The sequence below is a fragment of the Pseudophryne corroboree genome, chromosome 9 (genome assembly GCF_028390025.1).
Source record: "Pseudophryne corroboree isolate aPseCor3 chromosome 9, aPseCor3.hap2, whole genome shotgun sequence".
NCBI lineage: Eukaryota > Metazoa > Chordata > Amphibia > Anura > Myobatrachidae > Pseudophryne > Pseudophryne corroboree.
In genome coordinates this window covers 465745343-465766294 of record NC_086452.1, presented here as the reverse complement: position 1 = coordinate 465766294, position 20952 = coordinate 465745343, and positions in this window count along the sequence as shown.

Here is a 20952-nt window from a genome sequence, read left to right as displayed (position 1 = left end):
TCAGGAGTACAATAAATGACGCAACCCATTTTACACAGTAAGTCTCTTCCCAGGAGATTAGTCGGTGCCGATGCAGCCAGCAAAAAGGAATGCTTGGTATGTAAAGGCCCTACTGTAATCTCGGCTGGTTTGCTAACAGGGTAGTGCTGGACTACTCCCGTTACCCCTATGGCTGGAATTGTCTTACCAGTGGTTCTCATGCCCACTGTCGAATTTATCACTGATTTGGCCGCCCCTGTATCTACAAGAAAGTTTAATGATTTACCAGCTACATTGATTGCAATTTCTGGTTCACTTCCAAGGCTTGCAATCAATTTTACTGGCTGCAGATTACAGGTATGGCCACACCCCTATTGGGTATGGTGACCTCCCTGAATCCCGCTGGCAGCAACTACTTGTGATGGAGTTAATTGGGAGCTACCAGAGGCTTGCCAGTCTCTGTTCGGGGGATATCTTTTTGTTTCCCCTGCATGTGGCTCATAACTCCGTTTCTGCGGACCCTGATCCCAATGTCGTGTGTCGTGTCGTTGTCTAGGGGGTTGATAAGATTTTTGTATATTTCTCGATCTCTAGTCTCGTGCAAAGTGTCCCTGTTTGTGACAAGAATAACATGTTACCACATTTGACTTACCCACAGGGTTTGGTGATATTAACACAGGCTGTTTTGTGGTCAAGGCCTGTATACTTACTGCCATTAACTTATCACCTTGTTGTTCCCTGTGTCTGGTGATATTCCGGTCGTGATCAATAGCAGCCTCTCTCAAAGTAGCCACAGACAGACCTCGCCAACATGGTTGTGTGGTCTGTACCCTAGTCTTTAATGATTCTTTTAAACCATCCATCAGTACCGATACTGCTACTTCTCGATGGTTTATGTTTGTTTTAATGTCCTCTATGCCTGTGTATTTTGCCATTTCTAATAATGCCCTGTGAAAATATTCTGCAGCAGTTTCTGACTCTTTCTGTCTAATGGAGAAAATCATGTTCCATTTAACTACCGCTGGGAAATACTCTTTTAACTGTAAGTTTATTCTTTTTACATTGTCTTTGTTGTACACATCTGTAAGAGGTACATCCTGATCTAATCCACACTCAGCTAAAAATTGAGTTGCGTCAACATTGGAGGGTAAACATGCTCTCAGCAATATCTGCCAGTCTTTGTTGTTGGGCTCTACCGTGTTACCTAGGTCTCTGATGTATTTTTGGCTGGCAACTAAGTCTTTTCTAGGGTCAGGGAATTCAGACACTATGGTCCTTAATTCCATTCGGGAAAATGGGCTATACATGGCAATGTTCCTAACAGGAGTGACTCCTGAAGTGTCTGTTTTCCCATTTGGAACTACTATTACCTTAACAGGATTAACTCTAACAACCTCATTCTGTGTAGATTCTACAGGCTGTGGTGAAATAGTTTCAGCATAGTGTATGGTGCCGTACTTACCCGTTGATACGACCTCACCTATCCCTCCGCTAGGGGCCTTTGTTACTAATCTCGGGGGTGGAGCTGTGCCTACTGTGGTCTCTGCTATGGTGGCTGCTAGAGAGAGCGCTGAAATTGTTGCCGATTCGTCCTCTTGATCACACTCCTGAGGAAAGTTCAAAACAGGGTACAACTTGCACGGGTTAATACTTGCATTGGTTAATTGGTTAACATTATCTTTAACATTTACACAGTTGCTAAGTGTTTGTTTGTTACACCTTAGTGCGTTATTCTCCGCAACCAATTTCTCTCCTGATATGTATGGTGGCGGTGGGGCCGTGGCTATCAGTTTTCTGATCGAGCCAGATCCCGCCGCCTGAGCCAATCCTCTCTGTATGTCACCCTCCTGTTGCCACAACTGCAAATAATCATAATGCTTGATTCGTCTCTGTGCTGATTTAATGAGACATATCCTTCTCCTTAAATTCGTTAACACTTCTGTGCTGAAGCTACCTACTCTTGGGAATTTCTCCCCGTCATGTACTGTCATTCTCTCCCATTCATCACATAAAGCTTCTGTGTGACTTCCGTACTTTTCACACATTACGTACATTGCCGACCCGACTGGACGGTTTATGGAATCAACCCGAACCGAGGTTGATCGCCCCCTTCCTGAACAACTGGCCCCCATAATTTGCGGGTGTTACGGACCCTTGCAAAAAACCAAGATATTCACGATAGGTTGACGGTAAGGTTTACCGAGCACCTTACTCACTCTGCCCACGCCGACCAATACGACCTGATCACACCGATATGGTGCGGGCGTACTCGACCCAGGGCACCTATTTAACCTTTGTTTACTGGAACATGCGAGGGATATCCGCAGAACACTTACTCTTTCCAGTAAAGGTGAGGTTGTTGGACAATTCCTGAGTGACCAGCGAACTTCCCTTTGTAAAAATAAAAAATTACACAAATCACGTCAGAATGTACAAATAGCGTTTATGACCTTCGTACACAAATAGTACCGGTCAGGTTTACTAATGCACACAATTACGTGCGGTACAATTGTTCAGCACATAAGCAACTAATCTTATGTACGGAGCGACCAGTGGAATCGAAAATTGCGGCTGCGAATTCCTTCAGCAAGAGCTTGTATGGCCTATATGGGTGTTGCACCAACCCTTTTAGGTGTTGTGCCTGTGGACTGTATAGCGGACTTCCTTGTCTGCTGTACCTGAACCTGCTGGTCTGCTATGACCTCCTGGTCTGTTACAGTACGACCTCCTGGTCTGCTATACTCTAATGCTCAAATTTTATGTTTAACCAAGGATGCCTCCCTAGCCACCGTGCATGTCACTTACACGTATGTACCTCACGAGAACTCGATGATTTCTTTTGGTTCAACCTCAAAATTGTATGTAAAAACACTCACTCACCACATGTACACTTTTGTTTCTATTTCTATTTCTGCGCAGAAATTTCTCTTTAGACCAGATGTGTTACAAATTAGGAGAAGGATCTATTAATTTAAATTTTGAATGTTAAAATAAATTTTCGCTATTTATCGCCTGTTGCGCTACTTATCGCCTGTTGCGCTACTTATCGCCTGTTGCGCTACTTATCGCCTGTTGCGCTACTTAAAAATCAACACTATCGTGTGACTTGAGTTACGTGGGCGTACCCAGACGCTCCGTTGCGTAATTTACGCTGCGTGCGTCGGCCTTTGCGTACGCGAGTCTCAGCCCTTTGTTAGAGACATGTGTACACAAAGCCTTTGTCTACCGTAACACAACTAACACGTTTATCAATGTAGATGATCCTTGATCATCTACCGCGCACCACACTGACTTCGCCTTATCTTTCAGGCAGAGCTGTGTGTTTGTCTATACTTTAACTATATTACCTTTATTCTTACACTTTAACTATGAAATAGCGACAAATCTCTTTTAGTACGTTTATCAATTATACAATGGCAAACAGGAGAGTGATATATGAAAATACACGAATGAAAAGAAATGCAGATATGCGTGCGTGTGTACGCAAGACAGAAATAAACAGTTTTAAAAGGACACTATCGTTTTGTTCTTACCTCCGGTCCCGGATTCCTTCAGCACCCTTTACTAAGCGAAGCAGACGCTTATCCAAACAGCACTACGAGGAATATGATCTCCCGCCCTTTGCTGCTGGATAATGTCTGCTGAAATTACCTAGTGCAGATATGTGAAGGACGGGCGAGCCCCCAATTGATAAAGCTGAATATTTATCGTATATAAAACCCTTTATGAGGTCTAAGAACACTGTACGCTATTTACGTATGAAGTACCGTAAGGGTACGCTCGTTGCGTAACAATCGCTTAGCCGTAGTCGAGACGCTCAAGCGTCACGTTCGCTCACTGCCAAGAGATCACAGGCAGGCACGCTATTGGCTGCTGACTAACGTAATGATTCGCTATAGCGTAGCGGACGCTCGGGACCACGAGGAGATCACCAGCGGCGCTGACGCTCACAATGTTAAACCTTTAAATCTAAACCATAAACAATGTAATATGCTGTAAAACCTTAGTGTATAGATAGAGTGTAAATGCAACACAGTATAACCTTATTAACTCAAAAGCTGTTTGAGCGTCACCGACGCTCTGAGAATACTTAACACTATAAGAAATACACAGATACCTGGGCTTAGGGTCCAACGCCTAATATATATATATTATGAATGATATACTTGCAAAAGAATTAATACAAATACAAATCATACACTACAATATAACATAGACTACCTAACCAGATAACTACACAGGAAATATAATACAATTACTATTTAAGGGAAAATAAGAGAGAAAGAGGAGAAGAGAGAGAGAGAGAGAGAGAAATTGGCCCACAATAACAAGAAGATCAATATAGTTGCGGAGAAAACTTACGCACAAAGGAAACGATCGCATGCGCCTCTGGACATCCAGCTCCCGATTTTCAGCAATGATAACCGTTGAAGAGTGAGAGCTGGATGTGATCGGCCTGTCTATTTATGCCCCACACACAATGCAATTCAATGGTCCCTACAATCTCATTGTTCTTTGGACACAGGAATTCCTCCTCGCATTATAACAAAAGGTCATAGGTTGATTCATACAGGTGGGCCGTGACTATTTCCAACAGCTCAGGTGGGAGGGAAACTGGGTTTCCCGCCGCATGGATAAGTAAGTGCAAATACAGTAAATGTTCATAAACTTCTTATGTCCATAACTATTCGCACGAGCGATTAATCCGCTTCAAACCAACACCGGAATATTGCTAATTAAATACTCTTCCGATGGGTACTAAACACCACTGTATTACTCCTGTCTGACCCTTCGTATCAAACAAAGAGGGATTTCTCTGTTCACGAACATTCTATATTAACCAAACTTTCAGAATCTATCAAAGGGACCATGATCTACAAAATACATTATATAGTGAAAATGTGTAACAATTGAGTCGCACGCTACGATCACATAAACTCTACCGTAAATACGCATACCATGCGCCTGCGGGTGCCCGCGACTGTGAGTATGCGCACGTACGGGAGAGCGTACGCATGCGCAGCACGGACCTGTGTGAGGTGCAAATATGGTAGTGTGCATAGAGATATTTTTCTGACTTTGACAGTGGTCACCCCCACCCCATTCATAAGTGTTCTAGTTGCTGGGGGGGGTTGGTTTCCCAGGAGTCCACATTGGCGGTACTGGGGAGTGGGGACCTGCAACAAGGGTTCTGGGACCTTGCAGTAGGTAGCCCCTTAGGACCCTGTCCTCCTCTGGTGGAGCTACGTGTGGGAAGGGGGAGGCACTGGGGAACAAGCCTGGGGCAGACGTCACTTACACAGGCACAGGAGTGTGTGAGCGACCATGGACCAGCACTTGGGAAATGAAAGGGGGCAGGTGGAGAGTCCATGGTCACTGACCCTGCCCCATTCATTAGCGTACTAGTTGCCGGGGAGGGGGGAGTTTCATTAGTGGTGTTGGGGAACGGGTACCTGCAGCGGGCGTTCTTGGACCTGGCAGAAGGTAGCCCCTTATGGTTTAGAGGAAGGAGGGGAGGCAGAGTACCCATCTCTGCGACCTCTCAGATTCTGCTCCCAGGGCGTATGCCCCCTTAGGCCTCCCCCTAGTTGCTGCCATGCATACAGTACTCCAAAGAAGCATCAATTTGCTCTTATGAGTTCTGAGTTAAAAGGGCTAATTCAGGTTGGATCGGAAATACCGATCCAACCGTAATTTTTACGATAGCCCCACGGGTGATTTCGCAGGGCCCGTCGCATAAAATGTGAACGCCTCTGATTGACAGACAGATGCGTTCACAGGGTGAGCGGGCGGGGGGGGGGGAGGCAACGATACGTTTCCTAGGCAGAGACGGAGCGTTGTGGGGGCACGGCTTAAAATCGGGGGCGGTGGTGTGGCGTGGGCGTGATTGGGGCAGATGCGTGACATCACATCCAGCTGCTGCGATCACAAAAACGGCGGTGGGTCACCTGCAGGCGCAGCCAGGCTGCACCGGCAGGAGGCTACCCTATTTTTAGCGATCACGCTGAAATTGCGTTGCAACCAAAATTTCAGCGTGCTCATGGGGGGGAGGTACAGCGGTTAGCATGCTGGATGGCCTTGTCCGGCGATGTGTGCCCCCAGCATGCGATCAAAAGGATTGCAAATTTTGCTACTAGAATTTGCAATCCTTACTGAATCAGGTCCCACGAGTGGTAATGGGATCCTCAAAGGTGGAAACCTTGGATTGATAGGCCGCACCCACTTCCAGGCCATACAGCTGCTGAACCCTCTGGAGTGGTGTTGTTCTGCCAGAGTACTTCAGTGGGTATACAATATAAAGCTATTGGCCTCTGAAAGGAAGGGATAGTACATGGGCTCAGGCTGTCTTGAGGCTTGGACCAGCCAGGAAGACATGGCACCAAATACTTTAAACATGGCCTAGCCACAGCCTAACACTAAAAGTACTATGCCCGAAAACATCACCTAGCAGTGCAGGATAATTCCCATTGGTAATTATAGTTTAAAATATAGGGCCTGATTCAGACCTGATCACAGTTGTGTGAATTCGCACAGCGGACGATTATCCAATGACTGCGCATGCATATGCACTGCAATGGCAGACGTGCTGCCAAACAGCAACAGAATGGTGTGAAAATTTCGATCGCATGGCGTACGCAAGGTGATTGACAGGAAGAGGACGTTTGTGGGTGGTAACTGGCCATTTTCTGGGAGTGTCAGGAAAAACGCAGGCGTTCCCAAGCGTTTTCAGGGAGGGTGTGTGACGTCAGCTCCGGCCCCGATCGCACTGTAGGAGTAAGTCCTGGGCTATGCACAGACTGCACAGTATTGAAAAATCATTCGATGGTGAGTGAGTTGAGAACAGATTTGCAGATGTCCGCTGTCTGGCGAAGTTTTCGCACAGCGTACACATGCATTTGTACACTTGCACGGGGCGGGTTTTCACATTCCCTGGGTGGGTGACTATCTGATCGCAGCCATCTGCAAATTTGCCGCACAGCGATCAGGTCAGAATTAGGCACATAGAACGACTTCTTATGCCTCTCAACTTTACAGAAAATTAATTAAACCTGCAATACCCATGTGACCAAAAAATCCTGAACTTCTTCCTGGGTTCCAAATAAAGTACACAGTTCTGGAAGACTATTCCCTTTACCCTGGTGACCTTGTTGCATCAACAATTCTATAAGTCACCCATGACTTTATTCTGACACACTTACATTTATACTTAGCTAGCTTAGCACTATGAAATAACCACACGGACACCAACTGCTAGATTTAAAAGGTCAAACTGGTATTTATTGCTTGATGACCAAACTAAATATTGGAGGATGGCGAGAAAAGGCGCTACCAACTCTCCAGCACTAGTCAACTATAATCAACCAATTAAACTAGGAGGGGACTCACCACCGCCTCCTAATACATAAACCGCACTGTGCAGGTCTCACCCCCTTTACTCTAGCAGAGCCTTGGACGAAACCGCATGGGAACGTCTGCAGTCACGCAAGGGGAGAACACACTCGCTGTTCTACCAAAAGGGGGTGCCCCACAATGACCACTTATGTAAACATTGACCGCTGGCTGGTAGCGACTTTCCGCCACAACAAGGTTTTCCAAAAACCGCAGACCGCCATCCAACCAAAACCAAAGGAAAAAACTCAACCCAACAAAACTCGAAAGATACTCTCTAAAAAAACACACCAATACCCGCAGGGGAAAGGTGAACCCCGTCCTCCCTATAAAACTGTGAATTGCGAAGAACCAGAAGCGGATGCCTAACAACCAAACCACCTATTGCCTGCACGTACACTGACACCACAGAATTAACCTGCTTCCTCGCTTTCTCAATTGCAGAAAAATGAACAGCACCCCGCCAGTGAAAACGGGGCACTATGTCAGACCATAGCACTGTCACCTGAGGCCAGGATGGCCGCAACGCGACCAGTTCTGCCTTGACACTCAGGATGAGGTCAATGCCTTTAACTCGACCCATATCATTCCCCCCAAGGTGAATGACAATCCAGCCAGGCCGACCCCACCGTCGTTCGTGGCGAAACAGCAGTCGAAGCAAACCCATCTAACGCAAACCTCTAACCCCCAACCATCTGACTACCTTGTCCCCAAAGAAATCACATGTTCGCCCCGCCATAGGATGCCTCGCCGCCCAAAAAATTTAAGAATGGCCAATAAGCCAAATCTGATCCGAGACATCCAAAGCAGCTGCAAAAGAAAAACTCCTAACGTCAGCAACTATTCAAATTACAGAAACACAACGAAAACATGCAGGAAAGGAACCCAAGTGAAGGAGAAAACTCCAAAAACCTCCCGTGGACCGTGAGTGATGCCAATTATAATTCGGCCCCCTCGGAGGAAAATGTAAAAATTCACTTCACACCCTCCATTCCTGAATGCTAGCCATTCAAGAACCGACGGGTAAAACACGTTTTTGTGTTCGCGCAACAGGCGCAACAAATTAAAACCGAACACACTGAAACTCTCCATAAGCCAGGTCGCAAGACCAGCCAACTGAAGCCGGGGTTCCGCGACCCAAGCCGGAGTCCTACCCGCATGGGCAGGACCCGCTCACCGCAGCAGGGCTCACCACTGCCGCCCACCGACCATACCGTCCGTCAGTGAACAGAGGCAACCGGCCACCATACCTCCTAGTCAACGAGCTTCCACAGGAAGGGTGGAACCGGTAAACTCCCGAAAGCTGCATCAGGAACCAGCTTCAGAAACTTTCCGAACTCAAAACGATACAGCGCATCAGCGATTCTATTGTCAACACCCGGGACATGCGCAGACGTGAAATGAATATTATGCCTCAGGCATTTAAGCTCTAAATAACGCAACAAGCGCAAAGCCTGCAGAGAGGACGAACGTTGGTTATTAACCGCGTGTACCACACCCAGATTGTCGATGCAGAACACAATACTCCGATCCGACAAGCTGGGTGACCACAATTCGACGGCCACTATCAACGGGAACAGTTCCAAAAGAAGCAAGTTCTTTGTGAAACCACGTGAAACCCATGACAAAGGCCAAGGCGCGGCGCACCACTCCGTCCTGAAAAAAGCCCCAAAGCCCGAACCGCCAGCAGCATCAGTAAAAAGTTGTAAAGTGGCGTTGGAACAGCGCTCAGCCGGCCACAACACCTCCCGGTTAAATGAAACCAAAAAAGTGGACCATACTTGCAAATCCTCCCTAATCTCGCGCAAAATATACACCGTATGGTGAGGTTTGCAAACCCCCGCTATGGACCTCTCAAGTTTACGGCAGAACATGCGCCCCATGGGTATGATCCTGCACGCAAAATTAAAAGATCTAAGCAACGATTGCACCCGTTGTAATCTGACCCTACGATTGAGGAGGCATTGCTCTATCAGACTCAGCAATTTGTGCACCTTATCGGCGGGAAGCCGGCAGCAATCGGCCCCCGAATCGATTTCAATGCCCAAATAACTGAGGCAAACCATGGGCCCCTCTGTCTTATCCTTGGCTACGGGCACCCCAAGACGACAGAACAAACGCTGAGCTAAACCCAGGACATCCCCGCAAACCGAACTGTCCCTTGGACCCACAAAGAGAAAATCGTCTAAGTAGTGGGCAACCCCCAGGTGACCGGAGGCCGACACCACGCACCAATGCAAAAAAGAACTGAATTTCTCAAAGTAGGCACAAGATATGGAACAACCCATAGGCAAGCACCTGTCGACGTAGAAACCACCCCCTAACCGAAAACCTAGGAAACGAAGGGAATCGGGGTGAATAGGCAGCAGGCGGAAAGCGGACTCAATGTCCAGCTTGGCCATGAGGGCGCCGGGACCCTCCATTTTAACTAGCCGAAGGGCCTCATCAAAGGATTGGTACCGCACCCTGCAGGACTCTGCCGGGATGGCGTCGTTGACCGAGCCGCCACGGGGGTGTGACAAATGTTGAATGAGGCGGAATTGACCCGGGGCCTTCTTGGGGACCACCCCTAAAGGATAAATGCATAGCCGGGGCAACGGGGGGGACAGAAAAGGGCCGCACATGCGCCCCAAGCTGATTTCAGCCTGCACCTTACGGGAGACCACGGAAGGGTAATCACGCGTGGACTTCAAATTGCGACGGGAGACAATGAGGACTGAATCCGCAATGGGGAGCCTGCAGGGCCGGGTTAAGGCTTCAGGGGGCCCGGGGTACTTTAGACAAGGGGGGCCCCAGAGGACTAAATATAGTGCATATAGGAAGGGGATGTTCCTTACATGTGTGTGCGTATATATATATATATATATATAGGATAGATAAAAGTATAAGCAGAAAGCTGTTAGAGGCAGTAACAACATATAGCACATATTATTCAATAGAAAATTAGTGTATGTATACACTGTAGAGAAACAATATTACACTGTAGTGCTCAGCTAGACTCAGAGGATTGGACGTTGTGGCTAGTCTGCGAGGCACAGGGTCACCGCAAACCTGTCACACAGTAGATGGTGATAGTATGATGTGGGGGCATGATCTGCTTGCGTCTAGGGATAGGCAAGCTGATGGTTACAACAGTACAGGATTGTATAATCTGCCTGTCACAAAATGAAGTATATCAACTAATCCTAAACCCTATAGTACTACAAGAAGAAAACTGTTAACATACACACACAGCATACCTACATCCACACAGCATACATCCACACAAAACATCCACACACATACAGTACATTACATACACACACTATACCTACATAAACACACATAGCATGCATACAGTACATACACACACACACACACACAATCAGCATGCATACACACACACACACACACACACACACACCATACCTACATAAACACACATAGCATGCATACAGTACATACACACACACACACACACACAATCAGCATGCATACACACACACCATACCTACATAAACACCCATAGCATGCATACAGTACATACACACATACCCTCCAATTGTACCTTTTTGGCCGGTACAGTACCGATTTTTTATGGTCTGTACCGGCCAAAAAGGGCTGTGTACCGATTTTTGACTCACTGCATCTCCATTGAAAGTATAGGAAAGGGGGCGTGGCCACGCCCCCTTTACCTGTGACTACGCCCCCTTTCCTTATTTGTACCGGTTTTTAAGTGTAAAATGTTGGAGGGTATGTACACACACACACACACACACACACAAACAATCAGCATGCATACACACACACACACACACTACACACCTACAAACACACACCATACCTACTAAGAATGCCAAATTGATTTCTTACAAATATTTAAAATGCCCGCTCTAATATATATTGCAGACGGCAGGCACATCTTATTACCATATACGATAAAAGTGCACTGTACATCGCAAAACACTGTATCCCATAAGAGAAAACAATACACTCACACATTATCTGAGTTCCAAAGCTCATTGATGTATATATTTGTTATTAAAAAGGATATGGATTCAATATATATTACAAAGTACAGTATACCTATAGTTACAACTCATACAGTAAGCAGTTAATACATAAAGTTACATACATCCAGTTACATACAGTTACAGTTACATGCCAGCGATACAATTACCATTCCCTCCATTGCAGATTATGTCTTACTCGCTCTATAAATAAATACAGGAACTGAACTGCCAGCAACTCCTCCATCATCCTCTGAGACCAAAAAGCAAGCAAGTAACCTCCTGTGTAATCAATATGTTATCTAGTTTCTGGGGGAGGGGTTCACGATGAGTCACCAGTTTCTTTGCATATGCTGATCAGGTTCAGTCTTGAAGACATCCAAAGGGCTGGCCTGAGTTTCCTGTCCTCTACCTCTAAGAATATCCATTGTTCTAATAATGGTGACTTTAGCTTAAATACATGTAATCATAACTATCCGCTGCAATGTCCTACAACTTAATAACAAGTATCAAATTAAGCTACACATTAAGCTGGTTGTTTTAATAGTAAATATGACCGGTGTATCTGGTTTCGTTCAAATAATACACATACATGACATTAATTAATTAGATAATTTTAAATCATCATGATGACTGGCGCTTGATATTATTATAATTATGTACTGTATGAAATAAGTGTCGAATCCATCTCTGTGGCATGTCCGTGTAAATGCGTGTGTTACAAAATATGGCTGTGCTCGCTGCGCGTATCTGCAAGTATAGCGACTCATAATGTGTGTAGTTTGTATGTTCTCTTTATGTAATATTTTTGACTTCGACAGTCCACCCTTTGGCAGTAAACAATAACTGCCATCAATTATTAACCTAAGAAAAAAATATTTCATACCATAATCGGTGACCTAGACACAAGTATGTATGCATTTCGCAAATCAGATACTTGACTATATTTGGGGAAGACAGGGAGGAGGATGAGACATCCTCTATATGCACTCGGCGGTCACGGGACCACTGGTTGGGTGTGGGACAACATTCAACCTATAGAGTATGCTGGGACAGTGCTTTGGCCTATAATGTCTGATTTGCGACGAACATTTCACACATACATGTACCTACGTCTTTGTACACTGATGTTTGGGTTTGATTGGGGTTCTGCTGGGTAGGTGAAGGAGACACAAACAAATCGTGACAGTGGCATATAAAATTTTCATGATCTACATATTCCTATCATTTTCTGAACATTGTTTCCATTTCTGGAACGTATGCTAGGTCTGTTTAATCATTGAACAAGGGTTATAAGTAGTGTCCTTCCAAAATAACATAAACCTTCGGAGTTCGGGGAGAGCCACTCATAAACCTTTCTTCCACATATATTAATGAGCTCTTTATCTGCAATGTGTGAATAGCCATTGTCTGATTTTTTCCTGATTACCTCTGAACTCCATAACTACTAGGCCTTTGATTTTTCTCTACTTTAACAAACTGATCGGCTAATCCTGGGATCCTATAAGGAGATCACTCCTTCCTCCAGAACCAGTTCCAGTCCCACACTCGCAAAAATAGAATATCCTGAAAGAAAATGTTTGTTAGCGAGAAAGAGAGAAAAGAGAAATAGAACAAAACAACTCTTGTTCATAACAAATCAATTACAATGACTTTCTGCAGTCCTTTAGTACGCTCAGGTAGTGTCCAACAGTGCCGTCTCTCAGTCTTCACGGAACAGAGTCTCTGGTGATACGAGATTCTCTTTGCCTTGCTCTTTGAATACACAGTTCACTTGGAACACACAGTTCACTTTGCTCTCCACCTTGCTCGTTGAACACACAGTTCACTTCGAACACACAGTTCACAAACTCGATGAATGTGAGCAATAAACTACTTTGTCACGAGTTCTCTCCGGGTCAGCGAACTTCTTGCAGTGGGACAAGTGGACCCAAATCTCTCTTTCGGCGACCTTTAGTACTGTCAACAAATCTTGGTATGGTCCTTCCCACCCGTCTATTAGGCAACCTGAGCGTAAGGACAATCACACAGTCTCTTGGTTCATAATCAAGACAGTTAGCATTTGGCATACCAGCAATCAACAGTTTCAAGTTCTTTTGTCAAGTTCTCAAATGCTGGCTCATCTCAACAAGGTACTGTACTGTCACCTCATTGGTGTATTTCTGATCATTGTGCGGATCAATCATGACATGAGGTTGTCTTCCAAAAACAACCCAAAACAAAGACACAAATACCAAAACAAAAACAAATTTCGAAGAGGGTGATTCGTCGAGTGAAGACCTGGGAGTGGTTCCGAAGCTACATAATACTAGTGGCAGTATCTATGATCACAATAGTACAATTTCAAGCTTTGCTCCTACTTCTAGGGGTACCATTATTTACACACAAATTTCTGCACAATTTTTCTTTGCGGTAAACACAGCAGCATCCGTAGCGACAGGAAATGCCTCTACCCTGTTTGAGAAAACATCAGTGCACACCAATACATAACAATAATTCCTAAAGGGTGTTAACTGTACGAAGTCGATTTGTATTTCCTGAAAAGATCCGTCTGCAGGAGGGATATGGGATGGCTCTGTTGGTATTGCTTTACCAATATTCTTCCTCAAGCAAGCAAGACAGGTCATTGCTCTCTTACCTGCATGAGAATAGAATCCTGGCGCACACCAGTAGGCTCTCATCAGCCTGCACCTACCCACTTTGCCTAGATGAGTCAGACCGTGCGCCACCTCAGCTAGACTTGGAAGGTATGCTCTGGGGGCTACTGGCTTACCGTGTCCACCTGCCCACAGTCCTGGGGACTCCTGGCCATACCCCTTTGTCCTCCAGACTGCCTCTTCCTGCCGGGAACACAAATTTTTGTATCTTAATTTAACTATCGTGTGTTTGCAGTGTAGAGTACCATGAGCATAACTCAAAAAAAAGAAAAAAGAAACATCTCTTTAGGAGAAAAAGAAGAAAATGAAAATGAAAATGTCAGGTTTGTCATTCACCAACAGGCATATCAGTGTCTATACAAAATTTCCCTTCACCAGTATTCCCATTCTCCACCCTTTGTGCATGACAAGGCACACTGCAGTAATACTGGTGTCATCGTGCTGTTGAGATATACTGGGTTTGGGCAGAACTCTGAAGGACCTAGGCATGTGGAGTTTGAACTGTACTTGGGTCCATGTATTGTACCACCCTGTGTGAACGCAAAAGATGAAGAGGAAAACTGTAGAGAAACAGAATAGAGGTTGGTGACAGATGAGTTTGTAGAGGTAAAGAAGATTTTATAAAAATTTGACAACTGGATTGGGCACTACGGGGAAGTGATTCTCTACTTGGTCTACTCCCTTTAAAAAAAAAAACATTTCTGTGTGTCTTATCTCTACTGGGACTATCCCAGCCATCAATCCAGTGTCCTGTCCATCCTAAGTTCATAGGGAACCCGGTATCTGTGAGATAATTTCCTCTACCTGTGATGGACATGAATCTAGAACAGCAAAATGTAACATTAGTAAGTTGCATTTATTCTGTTCTTCCCATTAACCGAATCTGTGTTTTCTATATGGCTCGTGATTCCTTACTATATGTCCCTTGGTCCCGTCTATGTGTTTAATAATGTGGCTTGTGTTTTCTGTCTAGGGGATCTATATTGACTATGTGTCCTACTACTCCTACAATCTCTGGCAAAATGCCCTTCCTTCCTACAAGTGTAACATATTATTGACCATTAGGGATCTGGGGTTTGGACTGATGGGTCTTTCCTGTATGTGCCAGTATACTTACCGTCCTCAACCTCTCCACCTGTTGTTCTCTGCGCCTAGCACTATTCTTGTGATGTTCAATATCACACTATCTAAGATTAGCTACTGTGACCCCTTTCCAATTTTGCAAAGAAGTCTGCACCCTGACACTCAATGCCTTATTGAGCCCGTCCATTTGCACAGAGACTGCCACCTCCCATTTGCCGAATTAGTGTTTACCAGTGAACTTATCCAGATGGAGAGTTTTCTATTTCTGCAAGAGACAAAAACAAAAAAAAAGTTTAACAAGCTTCTAGGTCATGCGAAGTATTCATTCAATCCTTCTCATCCCGTATTAAGGGTCTGTACATGGTCCATCAAACATTTCCGAGCTCATCTTTACTAAGGGCATTACTAGGAACGAATACTTCTTATATGGTAACTGAAAGAAATACCCTGGGGTTACCTTGTCTCTGTCCGCTTTCCTACTGGCAAATACTAATGTGCGGACAGGTTTTTCTCCATTTCTGACGTTACTTTCTTGATTTTTTTTGTTTGATTTTTTGGATTTTACTATATATGTACACGAATGATACCATACTTACCTGTTCCACTGGTCTCAGCCACTTCCCGCACAGGCTACTGCTCTTCTTTTACCGGTTGGATACTCCTCTGGATGCATGAGAAATGGCTGAAAACGATCAGGTCACCTTCTCCTCCTAAATAAAACTTCAATATTCATTAGTACACATATAGGTTACAGTCATATTTTTCATATTTGTATTATTTTCTATAGTTTGTATGCTGGCCGTAACTGCTTCCACATCTACATAAGGCGGTGTACTTGCATTCTCTTTTTTTTTTTTCCTACTTATTTATTGTTGCTACAAGTTCAAACAGTTCTTATATTCCCATTCTTGTCTTATATGACTTTGGTTAGACATACCACCTGCAATTCTTTAGGATCAAACTCACCAACCCCTCTTGCTGTCACAGGTTTAAACAATTTGTATGTCTGACCCTTTGTTTTCGGGATTTTATCAGACATATTCTTATCCTTAAGTTCTGCAATACCTCTGGTTCAAAGCTGCCCACTTTAGGGAATGATACCCTATCTTTGTCAGTCATACGTACCCATTCAGACAAAAAGTCTTCTGTGTGTGATCCATATTTTCCACACATAACAAACCTCGCTGACCCCTTGAGCCGCGGCACCTCAACCTGAACCCTGGTTAAACGTCCACCGCTTGTGCAATTGGATCCCATCGCGGACTTTTTCCTATTACGCAATACCCAATGCACAATACGAATAGACGGTGAAAGTTCTTAAAGCGCTTTCACCCACTCCTTCTCCGCCGGGTACCACGACTCACTCCAATAGTGACCACCGCGTACCCAGTGAGGTCCCTATCTGATTTCTATTCACTGGAAGTGTTTAGGAGTGACCTACCTATTCCAATGAATATACACCACTGGAGATTTTCCTGAGAGAGACCAGCGAAAACTCCCTATACACAAATCACACTTGCGTATGCTCTATACAGTGCCAATGGTACAGCGATTTTACGCAAAGCACGTAAAGGGGTATCAGTTGCGCTATATATATCGCATCCACAAATGCGCGGTCCAATCGCACAGCGTATAGGTACTTGTTACCTATCTGCCATACGATCACGGGTCGTTGTACAAACTGGGACCCTCAGTCCGGAGCGTAATACCAAAAAAACCTTTTTATTTCAATACTTCGCAATAATATGCACTATCACGCTCCTCTACAAATCACCTCACGATTTGCATATTTAAACCTTATACTAACGTGAGTCAGCCTTCTCACGCCACCAAGCCTCCTCTTACTTGATGTACCGCACGACGGGATCCCGAATTACTGGGTTCGAATTTCACTCACTACTACGTTCGCTCACTCAGGTATACTTTGTTTTTCTGTACAGAAAATTTGGATTCATTCAAGTTGGCAGCTTTACCCCCAGAGGCAATTTAAAAATAATAATATTCATACTAAATTTTGTTTTTATACTAAATTTCTTTAGAAACCGGGTAGTTTGGTGCTATTGTAGCGTGGCTACTGTCCCGCCTTTACACTAAACAAACTATTGTGTAATTTGTACTTAGCGACCGCACTCTTATGCACTTTGCGTTAACATGCAACCATGCGTGTCTCTTCTGCTGCGTGCGCAGTCCTGTACTTTGTCCGAGACAGGTGTACAAAACCGTACGTCCGCAATAGCACAAATCCCACAACTTCTATAAATGTGAGCAATACCAACTATAATTACTCACTTAACACAACACACATTCTTTCTGTATAAACCCTATTACGACTGGGCCAGACCTGCGTTTTGTGTCTTTTACATTTACTTCCTTAAACATTTATTTTTAACTATATAGCAACAAATATCTCCAGTTTCACACAGATCTATAATGACTCTAGCAATAATCAATAATTTAAATGATATGATTCAGATTGGATAGCTATCCTGCAGAACATACACTGATATAAACACACACATAATTATAATAATATTATATATATGTACCATTCACTGGTCTCCTCTGAGACTCATTTACCCATTCAGTGCTTCTAATTTGCATATCAAAGCTGTGTGCTTTTGGCTGCCTGTAAAAGTGGTTGTTCACTGCTAAGAAAAAGCAGTTACACAGGTTAATTAACATTTCAATGGCTATCCTAAACTAGCAAGCAGAGTTAACTGAATCCTAGAGGTAAAAGAGAAAAAAACTTTTTTATATCTGTGTGTACTTCTTACATCAAGTATTCATCTCACTATTAACTTTCACTAGGCCCCATTGAAACTATTTGTAATTGACTATGGCATGGGTTAAATAAATGCATTGGCAACTCATAAATCGTGTTTCATGTGACCAAGGAAAGCTGATTATTCTGAGCAGACTGAAAATCAGCCATTTAGAAAAATGACCTTCCCAAAATGGCCACTGCTCCTCCCCCTTCCACATCCATGAGGGTTACACAAAATGGTGGACAGGCCATGTGGTTAGTCCAAAATGGAGGACAGACCATGCGGTTTCCTTTGTCACAAAGAAATCACACACCATGCAAGCACCTGAAGTTATTTTAGGCCTGAGTTAAAAATAAAAACTATATCAAAGCTATGCAGCAACTTTTAAATATACTTTTAACCCTACTTAACAGATAAGCAATCCAATCTGAATCAAACACAATATGACTTATTTGAACCTTGTTTTGCAACAATAAAAATACATTTTAGCATCTTAAATATTATGAGAAACGCATTGTCCCTTGAATTTCATATCGGCATCTTACTAATACCACAACAATACATTAACGTGGATGTTATTTTCATCAGCTTCTCAATGCGTCCATTGGAGTCGGTCAATTACAGCCGCGTTTGTAATGTACAGTGCATCATTAAGAACGTGATATCCCGTGAGAGCTCCCATCTAAGAATGCCAAATTGATTTCTCACAAATATTTAAAATGCCCGCTCTAATATATATTGCAGACGCCAGGCACATCTTATTACCATATACGATAAAAGTGCGCTGTACATCGCAAAACACTGTATCCCATAAGAGAAAACAATACACCCACACATTATCTGAGTTCCAAAGCTCATTGATGTATATATTTGTTATTAAAAAGGATATGGATTCAATATATATTACAAAGTACAGTATACCTATAGTTACAACTCATACAGTAAGCAGTTAATACATAAAGTTACATACATCCAGTTACATACAGTTACAGTTATATGCCAGCGATACAATTACCATTCCCTCCATTGCAGCTTATGTCTTACTCTCTCTGTAAATAAATACAGGAACTGAACTGCCAGCAACTCCTTCATCATCCTCTGAGACCAAAAAGCAAGCAAGTGACCTCCTGTGTAATCGATATGTTATCTAGTTTCTGGGGGAGGGGTTCACGATGAGTCACCAGTTTCTTTGCATATGCTGATCAGGTTCAGCCTTGAAGACATCCAAAGGGCTGGCCTGAGTTTCCTGTCCTCTACCTCTAAGAATATCCATTGTTCTAATAACGGTGACTTTAGCTTTTATACATGTAATCATAACTATCCGCTGCAGTGTCCTACAACTTAATAACAAGTATCAAATTAATCTACACATTAAGCTGGTTGTTTTAATAGTAAATATGACCGGTGTATCTGGTTTCGTTCAAATAATTCACATACATGACATTAATTCATTAGATAATTTTAAATCACCATGATGTCTGGCGCTTGATATTATTATAATTATGTACTGTATGAAATAAGTGTCGAATCCATCTCTGTGGCATGTCCGTGTAAATGCGTGTGTTACAAAATATGGCTGTGCTCGCTGCGCGTATTTGCATGTATAGCGACTCATAATGTGTGTAGTTTGTATGTTCTCTTTATGTAATATTTTTGACTTCGACACTACATAAACACACATAGCATACATACAGTACATACACACACACACACACACACAATCAGCATACATACACACCTACAAACACACACACACCAGGCACACACACACACACACACACACACACACACACACACACACACACACACACACACTACATACCTACAATCAAACAGCATATCTACAGAAACACACACACACAGCACTAACCAATTTAAGAGAAGAGAAGGAGATTCTGACGAAGTTAGTTAAGCACAGGAGCTGCTGCTGCTGCACATGCTCAGCCCCTTCCTCTGTGAGTCATGTGTCCAGTACAGAGCTCTCTGTGAGTCATGTGTCCAGTACAGAGCTCTCTGTGAGTCATGTGTCCAGTACAGAGCTCTCTATGAGTCATGTGTCCAGTACAGAGAGCTCTCTGTGAGTCATGTGTCCAGCACAGAGCTCTCTGAGTCATGTGTTCAGTACAGAGAGCTCTCTGTGAGTCATGTGTCCAGTACAGAGAGCTCTCTGTGAGTCATGTGTCCAGTACAGAGAGCTCTATGTGAGTCATGTGTCCAGTAGAGAGCTCTCTGTGAGTCATGTGTCCAGTACAGAGCTCTCTGTGAGTCATGTGTCCAGTACAGAGCTCTCTGTGAGTCATGTGTCCAGTACAGAGCTCTCTATGAGTCATGTGTCCAGTACAGAGAGCTCTCTGTGAGTCATATGTCCAGTACAGAGCTCTCTGAGTCATGTGTCCAGTATAGAGAGCTCTCTGTGAGTCATGTGTCCAGTACAGAGCTCTCTGTGAGTCATGTGTCCAGTACAGAGAGCTGTGAGTCATGTGTCCAGTACAGAGAGCGCTCTGTGAGTCATGTGTCCAGTACAGAGAGCTCTCTGTGAGTCATGTGTCCAGTACAGAGAGCTCTCTGTGAGTCATGTGTCCAGTACAGAGCTCTCTGTGAGTCATGTGTCCAGTACAGAGCTCTCTGAGTCATGTGTCCAGTATAGAGAGCTCTCTGTGAGTCATGTGTCCAGTACAGAGCTCTCTGTGAGTCATGTGTCCAGTACAGAGAGCTGTGAGTCATGTGTCCAGTACAGAGAGCGCTCTGTGAGTCATGTGTCCAGTACAGAGAGCTCTCTGTGAGTCATGTGTCCAGTACAGAGCTCTCTGTGAGTCATGTGTCCAGTACAGAGAGCTGTGAGTCATGTGTCCAGTACAGAGCTCTCTGTGAGGAGAGTTCTCGGCAGCTCTTTAGTGCCTGTGGGTGGTGCAGAGAGGAAGACAAGGCTGTCTCCGTCTCTGAAACACAGTTTGCTGAACTTCATTAAAAAAAAAAAAAAAACATGCAAAACTGCCAGTGCTTCACGGCAGGCACGGGGGGCCCTTAAATTTGGGGGGCCCAGGGTAATGTGTCCCCTGGCCTCCCCCCTTAATCCGGCTCTGGGAGCCT